This window comes from Scatophagus argus, chromosome 23 (assembly GCF_020382885.2).
Source record: "Scatophagus argus isolate fScaArg1 chromosome 23, fScaArg1.pri, whole genome shotgun sequence".
In the NCBI taxonomy this organism is placed as follows: Eukaryota; Metazoa; Chordata; class Actinopteri; family Scatophagidae; genus Scatophagus; species Scatophagus argus.
Window position 1 is genome coordinate 5429734 of NC_058515.1, and position 10534 is coordinate 5440267.

Genomic DNA, 10534 nt, shown 5'->3' on the forward strand with positions numbered 1-10534 from the left:
TACCAGATATATCAGTGTAATATATAATAAAGATGATATATCATGCAGATGCAAGATGATATATATGCCAATAAATATACAATTTGATAAAAACATACAAGGCTTTCCCATCCTGAACTAAATTACCCTTCTTGTGAATATTGTCAGGCTGTCTGGGAAAAAAAAAAAAAATTAAAATCTACATTATGAATGAACAACACTATTCATTTGTTATCGATTGAAACTACATTTAAAAGGTGAACATTTGAGCTGGGATGCTTTTAACTTTGCTCCTGTGGTCTGGTTTGGTTAATCCACCTGTCAGTCATGTGACATCATGAGCGTGGGGGTGTGACCTAAGTAAAGATGATTAAACAGTAGTTGTGAGGTCAATGCAGGCCTTAACCACACTTATAATCCACAGACACGTTGTTTTTGGACATGCACTGTTAATTAGTCTTGGCATTTACTTCTTCAGTACTTTAAAAACATGAGTCAACAAACCGTGGCCTCCTTAGTTTAGGAATTGCTCAAGCCTGTGTTGTAATTTTAATAATAATTGTGTAGCGGTCACAGCGACAATATTAAAATCAATCTGCTTCCCGCACCCCCCACCTCCCCTCTTTCTTCCTCCAAGGAGGAGAGCAGGATGGCTGGCATAGCTGACTGGCTGATTTCACGGGGCGGGGGTGCAGACATGTACCCCAACTCCTGAACAAAAGGGAGGGGTCACAGAGGAGCCTGGATTAAAGGATTTGGTAGACGAGGAGGGGGAAGGAGGAGGAGGACAGGGGTCAGAGGTGAGGGAGTGTTGATAAAGAAAAGCCAAATGGAGCAAAGAAGCGAGCGGCGCCGTCTCTAATTGAGCCTGATTAAGCTCACACTGTGCGTGTCTCATCTTTACGTGGGGCAATGACTTTTGAATGACTAAACATCACTCACAATCACAATGAATGTCTTCATCAGTGGCAGTTGCAGCAGCCGTTGGAGATGAGGGCACTTTAGAAACCCCCACCCGTGACTTCACCTCTGACTTTTAGGTGGTTAGTATATTTATCAATGTCAGTGTGGAGGTCCAGATCAACGTCTGGGTCAGTCACTGTTTACACTGACTGCATTGCATCTGGAATAAAGCAAGTAAGGAGGGTGTTAATACTTTGATTCAGAAAATATGATGAAATTATCCTTCAAACTGAACTCAACTGCTGTCCTCTTCTGGGCAGGTGAAGCAAGTGCTAAAAATAAAAAGATACAACGAAATGCACTGGACAGTAGTTGGAATTTTCAAACACAAGGTTTCAGTAAATGAAATGGTATGATAAGCAGACACAAAGACAAGGCGCAGACACAGTCGGTTTGATTGAAGCCTTCAAACCATTGCACACACACACTGGTTCAAATCGAAACCCCAAATCTGCATAAATTGGGCACACAGATTGGCATAAATTAACCAGAAGCACCAACCAGAGAAGAGTATGGCCTTAAAGGGATTGCCACGGCTGCTTATCTGTCCCCACACATTAATATTCAGACCCTGATGTAAGGAAGCTGCAGTCCGTGACCCTGCACTTCTTTGGTTAATGTGTTTGTGTGTGTCAGTGTGCATTCCTGTCAGTGCATTGTCACAAGTCTGTAAATGTGTCTTTTTGGTTGTACCGTGTGTGTGTGTGTGTGTTCATGCTAGGCGAACGGTGTGTCTACATGAGTGTGTGACTAAATGGTTGGGGTCCACTGGTTGAGCTGGAGAGATTGCTATGGGTGAAGAGGATGTCAGAAAAGAAAATCAGACGGAGGGAAGCGATGGAGAGAGACAGACGAGCCACCATCGCCAGCAAATGTAATTATATGGCTCAGAATACGGCAAGCACACACTCACTCACACACACGCACACACACAAACACACACACACGACATTGACCTTGTCCTCGGACACCTGGGCAAGCAGGAGAGCAGTGATTTTTTTTTTTTTTTTCAAAAAAAAAGAAAATATTGCTTGCTGTGAAGTCTTTCCTGGAACTAAATCTGGGAAATGTGTGACTGATCCGTGTGCTGGGTAGGTAATGATGCCGTCATGGATTCTATTTCTGCGCTCCCACTTAATCAGTAAAAACCTTTGTAAGGGTGCGTGTGTGTGTGTGTGTGTGTGTGTGTGTGTGTGTGTGTGTATATGAAGGAGGGGCAGGGCAGGGGCATGCGACTTCTGTCCACACACACACACACACACACACACACACACACACACACACAGAGAGAGACATTAATTTAGTTAACAGCTTTCATTTCCTTAATTAAACCCAAGATTTTTGTACCCTGATTTGTTCTGTTTCTCTCTCTCTCTCTCTCTCTCTCTCTCTCTCTGTGTGTGTGTGTGTGTGTGTATATATATTGCCCCCATATCCCTTCCAATCACACTTAAGACCTCTCCTGCACACACACTGTCCCCTCTCTCCCTCTATCTAAAATCTATCAATCAAGCTGTCAGTCAATCTAAGGCACCACATAAAACCACAGAGCAGAAATCTTGTGCAAAATGCGAGCATTTCACCCAGAATGTCTGCCTAAAATCAGATTACAAGGTGAGTGTAGGGTAACTCCCCACCCTGTGTGTTACTCACTACCTGGTGTGTCACAGATGGCTGATTGCGAGCTGATTCACCCCACCATCCCGCACCTCTGCTGAGAAGGAAATGGAACAAATAGCTCAAAACCTTTTCTGCTAATCCTCCCTCCAACAATGGATTCTGCTGTTTGTTTAGGGTGGAGAAGAAAGGGCAGTTATAGCATTTGATTAGTTTGATTCCACTCAAACAACGAATTTGTGCATTTTATATCCAGGTTACTAGACAGTAATATTAACTTGCTGCTGGAAGATGAATAAAGTGAATGATAAGTGATTGGATAATGAGCTCAGCAGTTACTGAATTTGTCATATTATACTGGGTCAGATTTTCAACTGATAAAATATATAAATTATAATATAAATTCATGGATTCCTGCTGAGAAAGTGGAATTCTGAACTAAACTGGTGGATGCTTTACAATGTAAGGGGGTGCTTGCTTTGCATGCATGAGGTCCTGGATTCAATCCCCAGCATTTCTGCTTCTTATCCACAGGAAAACTCTCATGCTGCCAGGTTTTCTTGTCTTGACGGTCACTTGATTCTTCATCATGCTCAGTATTCAAGATAGTGAAGTCTTTCACCAAAAAATCAGTTGGAGCCTTACACTGGCTTCAAGGTGAATAAAACACTTTGTCAAGAATACACTTTTGCATAACCACCAGTGGGGATGTAGCTCAGTGGTAGAGCGCATGCTTCGCATGTATGAGGTCCTGGGTTCAATCCCCAGCATCTCCACATGTTGTCTGCAGATACAAGGGTACTTGTACTGTGGTCCTGCCTCCAGGGTGACTATCACACTGCATGACCACAGTCCATGTGTTATTACAAGACAATAACAGACAAATTCACCTTTTTTTCTTTTTCGGTTGCAGTGACCTTCATCAGACTAATCTGTCCTCTAACCATTTTTTTCTCCAAGCTCTCATTTGTTCCTGCAGGTCTTTTCTTTAAGTGAAATGAAATAGGGGGGGGGGGGGGGGGGGGTTGATCCTTGTGACTTTACATGAAAATCAAATGTCAAGAATTCAGTTACTTCCATCAGTTATAGCAGTAAGAGCGGTAAAAATATCACATCGTATTCTATTTTCTACATCCATACAGAGAAGACTTACGACAGAAACACTGAGATTGCTTCCTTCATTTTGCCTTTAACTCCTGTGAATGCCTCCTGGCTGTATTATAGGTATGTCACATGTATGTCACAGTAGATGTAACATAATTAGGAGCAACCCAAAAAGTTAATCATACCTGCCCTCTAGTGTCTTTAAATGCATAGCTAAAAATGCTCACAGCATTCCCAAGCTGCATAAATGTGTCAACCTGTTTTTCAGCGAGGTATGAACACTACATGGCTGATGCATCCAAGGAACAGATAAATGTTGAGAGGCTTTTACTGCTTCAGATGCACCTGCTGAGGTGCTGCAACACAATGCTTGGCAGAGGAAACAAAGCCTTCTTTCGTATCATCACATGCAGTACATTTTGCGTGTTTTCGGTGTTAATAAAAGTGTTTTAATCTGTCAAGCATATAGTTGCAGGCGGTCACAGGGGAGAACTGTGTGTGTTTGCTATCATCTCTGTGATGTGAATTAAAGATGTTCAGACAATGTTAACCGATCAATTATTTACAGGTCAAACACACATGCACAAGCTCAGTCGTGGCAGCCATACACAAATGCACATACACTCACACATAGAGACACCACATCCTATTAAACAGCCCTGCCTCATTAAAGTAATCATTTCAGCCATAATTAGCCTCTGCAGCTGTGGTGTAGCCATTCTTAAGTTGAATGTAATAGCCTAATTACTATCAAAGAGCAACCAAGAAGTGCTTCTGTCCTGTGATTGATTTGGTGCTGTATAACTAAAATTCACTTGACTTAATCTAAACAATGGTTCTTGAAGCCCGGAAGGACAATTTAGCAGTTGCCAATGAGTATGTAGAGTTGGATAAATTGGGTAAGTTGTGGAACAGCTTAGGAACTTTTATGAAATGAAAATTACATTTGAAGTAACATATAGATGCCTAAGAGTCAGCTGTAACACAGTGTGAGAGTTAGTGAGCAGAAAAACAAAACAAAGAGGAACACTTAGCTAAAAGTAATGGATGAAAACTTTAAGCTGACAGCTAAAAGTAATGGATTCCTGTTGAACAGTTGAAATATCTCCCTAATTTGGTAACCAATAAACTAACATATGCTGATGTGCTGAGTTCATCTGGTCACATGTCTCACTTTCATGTGAGTGTGCACATTACGTTTGTCTGAGTATTTTCTGAGTATGTTATGAATCACTGTTTTCAAGGAGGTGGCAGACAAACCACAAACCCAAAGAACTCCGTGCACATTCATCCTGTTGTGATTGTGATGAAAGATAAATGTTAAATACAATTATCCAGTATCAGTCTCCTTATGGCAAAGAAAGGTAAAATGTAATTACCCAGTGTTGCTCTAACCTAATTCCTTATGAGACATTCTGGAAGATTGATTCCACAGCAGATGGTGCTATCAATTATTGAGCTTGTGAAGACGATGCTGCCCTCAATCAGATTAAGTAGATTATGCCAACATCAACTCCCTTATGATCCGGACTCAGTGCCTTAGATCAACATGTAACATCAAGATGCACACCCCCAACACCGCCTCCTTAGCCCTCTTTTAAACTGTGCCAGTCTTGTTGTCTCTTGTGACTAGTATCTATCTATCTATATATCTCTCTATCTATCTATCTTTAAAGATGTTCTTCCTCCTGGTCTTAAGTTGTTAACTTCCTCTGGGGGTATTTGTGTGTGTGAGAGAGTGTGTTAATGTATGCAGTTCTCAGTCAAATCTGACCTAAATACGCTGCACGTTGAGCTCTCAGAATGTTATGTGACTACATACCATGATGGAGTCATTGCCAACATAATCAGCGTTCAAACCCAACCCGATGCAAATGTCCCCTTAATCCTGTTAACCCACTCTCGCTGCATGGAGAAGCAGAGAGAGTAGGAGAGAGAGCCCGGGGCAAGTATGACAGTGTACCCCTCCACCCCGCTGAGATCTAATTGAAGAAACAAGTGCTCGGTACAAAGTGAAGCTCGGCGGCTCACTGTGACATTAATACATGACTAGTGTAAAAAAAAACCTTCTATGATCTGTAGCGTATAAATCTGAAGTACAGGATTGTGAATGTGGGGGTGCAGAAAAAGGGGAAGCAAATTTAAACATCAGCTTATGTTATGTTTAAGTTGAGGTTTACAGATGCTTACATAGTGGATCATCTAATCCACAGGTGCTTTATGTGTGGTCCAGCAAAATGAGTGACAGATTTCAGTGTTGTTTTATTGACTCCAAACAGATTTAAAAAAAAAAACTACAAGGAAATGTTTATTTCACTATTATTTCACTATCCTACCATTTGCAGCACTGCTCTTGCTTCAGTGGAAACAAAACCCTCTTACCCAGAAATCTGAAATTCATAATAGCTTGTGACATTTGTTTTACAGTATAATGGAAGTATAATATCTAGTGAAGAGACACTGTCCTCATCAGAAAAATGTTGTTCATTGAAAATGTTATTCATTGAAATGCTCACAATAAAACAGCAATGTCTGTCAGTGGATCGAGACCGAAATATCTTAGATCTATCTCTTAAATAACTCTTAAATGGTCCCCTCATTTGACTTGTGATAACTTGATAATTCTCTCACTTTTGATCTGCCTATTTTTGGCGAAATACCTGCAGAGCTAATGACATTCACACCAGCCTCAGCTGTACTTTGTGTTAATTAGCAAATGTTAATATACTAAGATGCAAAACTGAGATGGCTCCCACGGGAAACATTAGACCTGCTAATAACGGTAGGAGCACTGAGCTCATACCTGTACTTGAATTTAAACTCTTTTGTATCAACTATTCCGAATACTATTGCACCTAACAGAAAATTTCTCTCAGCTATGGGTGATGAACAAATGGTTTCCAGCTTTCGTTAAGCGTGTATTTGACTTTTCAACAAGGTTTCACATACCCCGTGTGTGTGTGTGTGTTTTATTGCTCTGGAGTGACAAGCTCTTTACTTGTGAGCCGATTGGAGCAGTTGTTTCTTAATGATAAAATCTAACCTCTGAAGGGATAAGACATGTCTGCTGTGTGCTAAGCTGTTTGTGACAACATGTTTTGACCCTCATCCTTCCAACTAGATAAAAGGGTCCCATTAACTGAAAAGGGGTGAGCTGAGTGGATGCACTGATGCACTGGACATCATTAGCAGCAGTTAGAGAAGCTACATGTTTCTCAGGAAGAATAAATGTCAATTTCAAGGAGAACTGACATTCAAGTTACACCACTGTGGTAGATTTCATGGGTTTTTTGGTTTTTTTCTGCAGAAACCTGTTTGTTCCCAGCACTGTGAGATAAGATTAAAGTTTAAAGTGACATATTTTGTCATTGGAGGGAACTCACTCCAACGAAATTTGTTCTCTGCATTTAACCCACCCAAGTGACGTGCACACACACACAGCAAACCCGGGGCAGTGGGCGACCGCGTGCAGCGCCCGGGGAGCAGTGGGGGTTAGGTACCTTGCTCAAGGGTACCTCAGCCATGGACACCGGGACGGGGAATCGAACCAGCGATCCACCGGTTACGGGTCCGACACCCTAACCGCTGATCCACGACTGCAGATAAACTGCTGTGGGTGGCTGATAGTAGAGAGATTTAAACACTTTACAGTACACACTAGCTTTTGACTCCGACTGGGGTTGCCTCTGTTTGCTTTATCGCTGCACTGCAATGTGGGCCCAAGCAGATGTGGAATATTCCCATTTCATAGGGGAATTGCTTTGGTGAAAATGTTCAAGGTCTTACAGTGTGAAAGCCTTTATTGTTGGAGGGAGAGAAAAACTTCGGCTGTACTGGAATCAGAGCTGTAAAACTGTGCTAAGTCCAGCTTCAGTACTGAGTCTGACACCAGCAACAGTTTTCTGCAAATGATGTTCACCACAGATCTGAAAACATTTTATTTAGGACCACCATCAGACTGTGCTCACCTTTAAGAGACGAGTGAGTAAAAGTATGCATAGTGGCATCTTGAATTTCCCATAAAGTATCAATAAAGTATCTATCTATCTATCTATCTATCTATCTATCTATCTATCTATCTAACTAACTATCTATCTACCTACCTACCTACCTACCTACCTATACTAGATAGTAAGTTTCCCTCCACCTCAGCTCAACTTTGTGTTTTAGCATGCTAACATACAAAAACTAAATTGGTTAAAATTGCAAATGTACTGCTTGGCATTACTGGGTTAGCATTGCACACTGCATATTTTGATCTGCCCAAACAACTTAATTCCTTACTTGAGCTTCACTTGATGTGTTTTTGGAGTTTGCTTGACTTTTTGTGTTAAGTTTATTCCCACATAATTCAGCAGGTCAGGAAACTCAAGAATTGCTTACCACAACTTTAAATGCGTCTATTTAAAAGGAAAAAAAAGCCTCAGTCTTTTCCATTCAAATTCAGTTTTGAATCGGCAGTAAATTGAGAACTGAGAAGAAAGACGACTGCATCTTAAGCCTTGCACACTCATTTACAGCAAAAAACACACCGCAGCCAGACTGTGTTAGATCATATTGGAATAATTACACAGCACTCAGTGCTAAAAGGATAAGAGATTATGATAATTTGGAAGAAAAAGATTATTTCATTCAGTTGATTCAGTGGTTGATTACACAGACTGTATGGCACTATAGATGGCTGATGAAATGAACCGTTGTGCTGTGGCTGTCTGCAATCACAATAATCCTCAGTCTGACATGCTGAACACTATATATTAGAATGCTGTTCAGTACTGTACATATTACTTAGACCCACAGTCATTTTGTGGAAAAAAAATCTATAAAGAGTTTGTCTTGTTTAACATGAACATTGTCATTATAAGACTAACACAGGATATAAGTGCATTTGAGCCAATACATGCAGTATAAGTAAACTGTACCATCTGTGAATATGGCTGTTTAAGTTATGATACAGAGAAGCTGTCAGCAGGGGGGATGTAGCTCAGTGGGAGAGCGCATGCTTTGCATGTATGAGGTCCTGGGTTCAATCCCCAGCATCTCCATCTCTTATCTACAGCAGAACTCTCATAATGCAGATAGATAAATGGGGTCTGTATGTCTGCATGGGTCTGTAGTAGCTCCATGAGCTACTTCTACAAAGAATACAGTACTGAATTCACTATCCACACTGCTCTTGTGTAACTTTGTAATAACTTGTATGTTAAGTTTATTATACTGTATACACATAACCAACAAAGAGATTCCACTATTCCTGTTTAGAGAGGTGAAGACATGAAGACCACCTTTCCTCCTTTATTGATAGGGGCTAAATTAAAATACAAAGTATACCTTAATAATGCTGGGGCATTTTGCATATATGAAGTCCTGGCCTCAAACCCCTACAATCTCAAACACCCAGTATCAAATATCCAAAGCTCATCTCCGAACACTAATTATCAGTTTGTTCATGCTCTTCTTTGGGTCACACAATACTAAGGATACACAATTCTTAAAAGTGCTTCATGTAAAAACATTCAGCAAAAATCCTTTTACTTCCTGCTAAGGGAACGAATAATCAGCTGCCCTTGTAATGAAAATATGAAATCCACATGAATACTCGGTGCAATAGCCATGACCAGGGTTAGCTGACCTCACTTCTCCTCCAACATTATTTTGTTATTCGCCAGGTACACTGTAGAGTGACAAATGTGTGTTCAGTCATATAATCCCGGGTTTTATGGTATTCATGGTCATTGTATTGATTGGTTATATCATGTGTTTGGACCTCCATTACTCCCCCTCTTCTTTTTTGTATGTAAGTCCTTTTCCGAAGAAAATAGAAAATAGAGGGACGATGATGAAATGGAGGTAAAGAGAAGGCGGTTGAGACTGAAGAAAGAGCTGGTGGTGGTGGGGGGCTGCGGGGGGGCTAAATTGGTCCTTGGCTAGTTGTTAAGCCTGTGGAAAAGTGATATGCGTGGATGTATAAATAAAACATGCAATGCAAAGCTGAGAACACACCACAATCAAGTATTTTAATAAAAGATATCATCACATGAATATGGACGAATAATTTGATCAGGAAGAAGAGCAGGTTTGTGACAAAATGACAGCAGCTCCTTCACTTTTGCAGCCCGAGATAGCAGAAAGAAATTCAGGGGTAATTAAAAAGGGAGAGAAGGAGTGACAGGAGGACAGGAGGAAGGAGGAAGAGAGTGGCGTTTGCGCCTCCCAAACATCTGCTGACTGATGAGCAGGAGGGGAGAGGAAAAAAGACCTCAGGTTTGTGTCAGAGCTTAAAATAGATATGGTAAAGTGGGTAGAGCAAATAATTCATATGTTCTTTAAATATTATACCAGGTAAGAGTGTATATTATTGAACTGTAAGTCCCTTTACAAAAAAAAGCTTCATCCTTCATGAGCAGATGGATTCAGAGCTCTTCAGCATCTCCTCTCTTCCTGTATGTCTGCATGAGTAGAAGAGAGGGAGAAATTTGATGTGTGGCTCAAAAATCAGTAATTGTGTCTCAGTTTAAAAAAACAACAAGAAAATAACAGGTTTCAGGTGTGCACAGTGTTCACGAATGGTCATGGATTTAGACTAGTTTTACTCCTACCAGCGATTTGACTGCTGCCATTTGGAGGTTCACGTTTGTGGCTTTTAGTGACATTTAGTCTGTTTGATTGCCATGAAATTTTGTACACACATATTCTTATCCTCCTCTGGATGAACTGTAATAAAAATGGCAATTCCTTTAGCTTTCATCTAGTGGCAAGGTAAAAAAAAATAATAATAATAATAAATTTCAAATTCAATTTGTCATATAATTTGGTTTATGACCAGTATGTGTTCTTGCTGTCTATACTTCACTATTTGTCAAGAGTCTTC

At 40.6% G+C, this 10534-nt stretch overlaps 2 non-coding genes across 2 annotated transcripts; both read left to right on the top strand.

The window, feature by feature from the left end:
* The first annotated feature begins 3263 nt into the window (after positions 1-3263).
* Positions 3264-3335, top strand: trnaa-cgc. Its single transcript has one exon. It is a non-coding gene; the product is annotated as a tRNA-Ala (tRNA).
* A 5301-nt stretch (positions 3336-8636) lies between these two features.
* On the top strand, positions 8637-8708 carry trnaa-ugc. The gene has a single exon. It is a non-coding gene; the product is annotated as a tRNA-Ala (tRNA).
* The last annotated feature ends 1826 nt before the right edge of the window (positions 8709-10534 follow it).